Below are 6,000 nucleotides of genomic sequence, written 5' to 3' on the forward strand. Positions count from 1 at the left end.
TTACAAATCATTAGTCAGACCACACATGGAGTACTGTGTACAGTTCTGGGCTCCAGTGAACAAAGCAGACATAGCAGAGCTGGAGAGGGTCCAGAGGAGGGCAACTAAAGTAATAACTGGAATGGGGCAACTACAGTACCCTGAAAGATTATCAAAATTAGGGTTATTCACTTTAGAAAAAAGACGACTGAGAGGAGATCTAATTAATATGTATAAATATATCAGGGGACAGTACAGAGATCTCTCCTATCATCTATTTATCCCCAGGACTGTGACTGTGATGAGAGGACATCCTCTGCGTCTGGAGGAAAGAAGGTTTGTACACAAACATAGAAGAGGATTCTTTACGGTAAGAGCAGTGAGACTATGGAACTCTCTGCCTGAGGAGGTGGTGATGGTGAGTACAATAAAGGAATTCAAGAGGGGCCTGGATGTATTTCTGGAGTGTAATAATATTACAGGCTATAGCTACTAGAGAGGGATCGTTGATCCAGGGATTTATTCTGATGCCTGATTGGAGTCGGGAAGGAATTTTTATTCCCCTAAAGTGAGGAAATTGGCTTCTACCTCACAGGGTTTTTTTGCCTTCCTCTGGATCAACTTGCAGGATAACAGGCCAAACTGGATGGACAAATGTCTTTTTTTGGCCTTATGTACTATGTTACTATGTTAGATCTTTCTGGTAGTGAGGAGTTAGATCTGTTGGCAAAGTGGCTTGGAAGCAGGTCTGCTGAACACGCCAAAAGAATCAGAGACATTAACATAAGCTATCAGGGAAAAGGGCTAAAGATGGTGTGAGAAAGACTTGATGATTGTTATGGGTTAATTGAAGATATAAAAAATGCTTTATAAAAGAGAATTGATAATTTTCCCAGAATAGTTGGTAAGTGTTACCGGAAGCTCAGAGAACTCAGTGACTTGTTGATAGAGGTACAGGTTGCTCAGGCAGAAGGAGATCTGCTGGGGGTAGCATTTCTGGACACCGCCAGAGGTGTCAATCCGATTGTCCAAAAACTCTCTTATAATCTACAGGAGAAGTGAATCACGCATGGTTCCTATTATAAACAGGTTCATAATGTACCATTCCCCTGTTTGTAGACTTTGTTACTCAACAGGCGAGGATTAAAAATGATCCCAGTTTTGACTTTACATTGTCATGTCCCACTACCCCTGGTGTCAAACCTCATAAAACACCAATGACAGTCCACAAAATTAATGTTGCCTCCACAGGTTCTCCTTATAGGCCGTTTAAGTCTTATCAAGAAGAGAACATACCAAAAGATCTTACCAAACAATGCCCCCTGCACAAGAAACCACATCCTCTACTAAAATGCAGAGCCTTCAGGGAGAAGTCTTTAGAGAACCGCAAAGAATTCCTCAGAGAATACAACATCTGCTTCAAGTGCTGCACCACAACATCGCACTTCACCAGGAACTGTAAGGTCAGTGTGACATGCACAGAATGCGGTAGCACAGAACACAACACAGCTTTACACCCTGGACCACCCTCTCAGGTATCATCCCAAGCAGAGGAGCAAAGCTGATAGACACCGACATAGATACCCAAGTAGTCACACTCCGGTGGGCCACCGTGATACTCAAGGTATATGCAATCTTAGATGATCAAAGCAACTGGTCTTTAGCTAAATCCACCTTCTTCGACACCTTCAACATTGTAGGGCCCGGTTCTCCCTACTCGTTAAGGACATGTGCTGTACCGTTGAGACCGCGGGGAGGAAGGCAACTGGGTACAAGGTAGAATCCATAGATGGTCAGACCTGCTTGTCCCTGCCAACCATACTGGAGTTCAATCACATACCTGACCCTGACAACCGGTCTGAGAGACCTACACCAGAGGTGGCAGCAGACCACCCCCACTTGAGGTGTATAGCTCACTAGAACTGGACCTAGAAGCCCCGATAGTCTTACTCCTTGGAAGAGTCATAATACGAGTTCATAAGGATAGAGGACAGATTAATGGTCCCAAAAACGCTCCATACGCTTAGAGACTTGACCTAGGATGGGTCATCATAGGAGACGTCTGTCTAGGAGGAGCACACAAGCCGACCTCAGTCAACAGTTTGCTCACCAACACACTTGAAAATGGACGTCCTTCCCTATTCCTGCCATGTCAAAGCAGTTTCCTGATAAAAGAATTGCCACACAGCGCTCCTGTGCCCTGTCCTTTCGTGGATCCCTCCTGTGAAGACCAAGCCTGCGATGATGAGCAAGATCACTTAGGGTGTAGTCTTCCACAGGACAAGAGAAGACAACAGGGTCGCAATGTCAGTAGAAGACAGGCTGTTCTTGGATATCATGGATCAAGGAATAGTAAAAGACAAGTCAAAAAGCTGGGTCGCACCTTTACCATTTAAACACCAAAGACAATGCTTACTTAACAACAAAGAACTTGTCTACAGTCGATTCATCTCCATCAAGCACAAACTTCAGAGGACACTGGAGACGAAAAAACATTTCTTTACCTTCATGGAAAGAATATTCCAGAATAACCATGTAGAAATGGCACCCGCGCTCCAAGACTCCGAGGAGTGTTGGTACCTATCCATATTCAGCGTGTATCATCCTAAAAAACCAGGGCAGATATGAGTAGTATTCGACTCGAGCACCAGGTGCGAAGGCATCTCGCTAAACGATGTCTTACTGTCTGGTCCAAACCTCAACAACAGACTTCTAGAGGTACTTCTCCGCTTCCGCAGAGATTCCGTAGCATTTATGGCCAACATACAACAGATGATCCACTGCTTCCTCGTCAAGGAAAAACATAGAAACTACTTGATGTTCTTCTAGTACCGCAACAACGACCCCAATGAAGACATTGTAGAGTACCAAATGAGAGTGCACATCTTTGGAAACAGTTCTTCCGCTGCAGTCACTATCTATGGTCTCAGACATTCAGCCCGAGAGGGTGAAGCAAAGTATGGATCAGATGTCAGATCCTTTATGGGAAAAGATTTCTACGTAGATGACTGCTTGAAATCCACACCCACGAACGAGACAGCAATCAGTCTCCGGAAAAAGGCTCAAGAGATGCTCACTTTGTCTAATTTGAGGTTGCACAAAATCGTCTCCAACAGCCGTGAGTTAATGGAGGCCTTCTCACCCCAAGACCATTCAAATGATCTAAAGAACTTGGATCTTAGCACCGACTCCCTTCCGATGCAGCGGAGCCAATGTTTGCTCTGGGATTTAAAGGCAGACATATTCACCTTCCAAATCAGCAAGGAAGAAAAGCCCTTCACACGCAGAGGAGTCCTGTCCACCATAAACAGCTTATATGATCCTCTGGGATTCATAGCGCCTGTTACCATCCAAGGTAAAATGATGTTAAGAGACTTCCCCACAAAGACGTCTGATTAGGATACGCTTCCCACGGAGAAAAAGGACCAGTGGACAGGTTGGAAGAAGTCTCTCGAATCTTTGACCAGTCTTCACGTGGCATGACCCTATGCTTCCATGCCATCAACTGAAGTCAAGATGCAAAGACTATATATCTTCTGCGATGCTTCAGTCAAGGCGATTGCAGCCATAGCATACCTAAAGACCATAGACATTAAAGAACAATGCCATATTCCCAAACTGGAACTCTGCGCTGCTGTGCTTGCAGTGGAGTTGGCTGAAGCTATAACATCTGGAATGAATCTGGATATCGAAGAAGTCGAGTTTTACACAGACAGCAAGGTATTCCTAGGATATACAGTATTTGGAACGAAACCAGATGCTTTTACATCTATGTAAGCAATTGAGTGCTAAGGATCAGGAGATCCACTTGTCCTAAACAGTAGCACTATGTGCCTACACAGCAAAATCCTGCGGACCACATGACTAGATCCGTCGAAGCAAGCCACCTTAAGAACACAACATGGTTTACGGGTCCTGCATTCCTGTACCGTTCAAAGTCTTGCAGTATCGGATCCGATGCGTTTGAATTGGTAGACCCAGATGCCGATGAAGAAATCCGACCTGAAGAATCTGTTCTACGTACAGTGACTTCGGACCACCAACGCAAATCCCATCGTTTCGACAGGTTCTCCACCTGGATGTTGCTTGTTTATGCTGTATCCTGTATAGTTCATATAGCTCAGTCTTACAAGTTGACATTAGCTGTGAGCCAGAAGCCCTGCAAAGGTTGGCATCAATGCAAACACGCCTTTACCGTTCCTAATCTGGAAAGGTCCAAGAACATAATAATTCGCACCATACAATGTTAATATCATGAAAAGGAAACAGACTACCACAGCAAACGTCAAACAGTCTCCAAGAATAGCGCTTTGATAAAACTTGATCCCATCATTGACCAAAATAGGTTTCTAAGAATGAAGGATCTAGTAGTGGCGTCTGTCTGTTCTGCCCAGCTGGGTTAGAGTATCATTACAGATCACATCTGCCTCAGTCTTGGTATTTATGAAGTGTTTAGTGTGGCTATAGCACTGTCACGAGAAGGGGATAGGGAAGGTGCAAACTGACTCCACCTACTCCCCTGTCCCTGCCTACTTGCGCTTACCCTTCCTAGGCAACAGAGCGCAACTGGGAGGCTATCCCTAACCTGCGTAAATGTGGATTGACAAACAAAGAAAGGTCGAATTAGAAAGGTCAAAACCAGGAGATCAAGGCGGTACCAGTGAGCATGCAAGGACAAGTCAAAAGGTCAAGCAGAAGTCAAATACCAGTAGAAGCAAAAGTACAAAAGGTTCTAGCAAGAGGCGTAGTCAGGTAAAGCCGAAATACAAAGACGCCAACCGAATATTCACAAGGAATAGGACCTTAATCACAGGCATCCTGTGGCCAGCAGGCTGCCTGTTAAATAGGGGAGCGAAGGAGTCATGTGACGTGGCCAGCGTCACATGACTCACCCCCCTGCACACTGCTGAGCGCCGAGTGTCCAGTACGGCGCTTAGACTTTTCGTCGAACTTACGGGAGAGGAGGACGCCGGTCACGCTAAGGAGGCGTGCGAGACTGGGTCCTCCCCGCCAACCGTTGCCTTGGAGATGAGGGCGCAGACCACGTCCTCACTCCAAAGTTATCGCAGGGCGCCTGTGGCCCCAAAGGGAAGGAGCGTGAAGCCAGCGCCCTGTCACAGTACTTCCCCTTCTACGAGGCCACCGGACCCAAAGTAGCTGGAGAAGGTTTTTCTGGATGAGCAAGATGAAAAAAAAATTTCAGCCTAGAAGCATGAATCTTATTCTCTGGCACCCAGGACCTTTCCTCGGGTCCATAACCCTTCCAATGAACAAGGTACTGAAACGAATTACAAGCTTTCCTAACATCAATGATTTTAGAAATAATAAATTAATTTTGACCATTCACCAGTACCGGGGGAGGGACTGACTGAGACGGAACTACGGGTGAAATATATTTTTTAAGCAGAGATTTATGAAATATGTTGTGGATATGAAACGAGTCTGGCAGCTTCAACCTAAAAGATACAGGATTAAAGATGTCGAGAATTTCATATGATCCTACAAATCGCGGCGCAATTTTCCTGGAAGACAGTTTCAAAGACAAATTTTTTGGGGACGACCAGACTTTTTCCCCAACCTTAAAATCAACCCCTTTGGAACGTTTCCTATTAGCTTTAATTTTCTGAACCTCCTGAGCTTTTTCCAGGTTCGATTAAACTGGAGCCCAAACTGTGCACAGTTCTGAAGTTACACTATCAGCTTCAGGGTAAGGTGAGGAAATAGAACGAAGAAAAATAATTAAATCGAGGATGGAAACCAAAATTACAGAAGAACTGCGAGACTCCAATGGAAGAGTTCACAAGGTTATTGATGGCGAACTCTGCCAAAGGAAGATACTTCACCCATAAATGCTGATTATCAGAGATGTAAGATCTTACAATCGTTCAGTCTGTCCATTAGTCTCGGGATGAAAAGCTGATGAAAAGGGCAACGATATCTCACACCTCTGACAAAAGGCTCTCCAAAACTTGGAAACAAACTGAACACCTCTGTCAGAAACAATGTTCTCCGGAACTCCAT

Source organism: Bufo gargarizans, chromosome 8 (genome assembly GCF_014858855.1).
Source record: "Bufo gargarizans isolate SCDJY-AF-19 chromosome 8, ASM1485885v1, whole genome shotgun sequence".
NCBI lineage: Eukaryota > Metazoa > Chordata > Amphibia > Anura > Bufonidae > Bufo > Bufo gargarizans.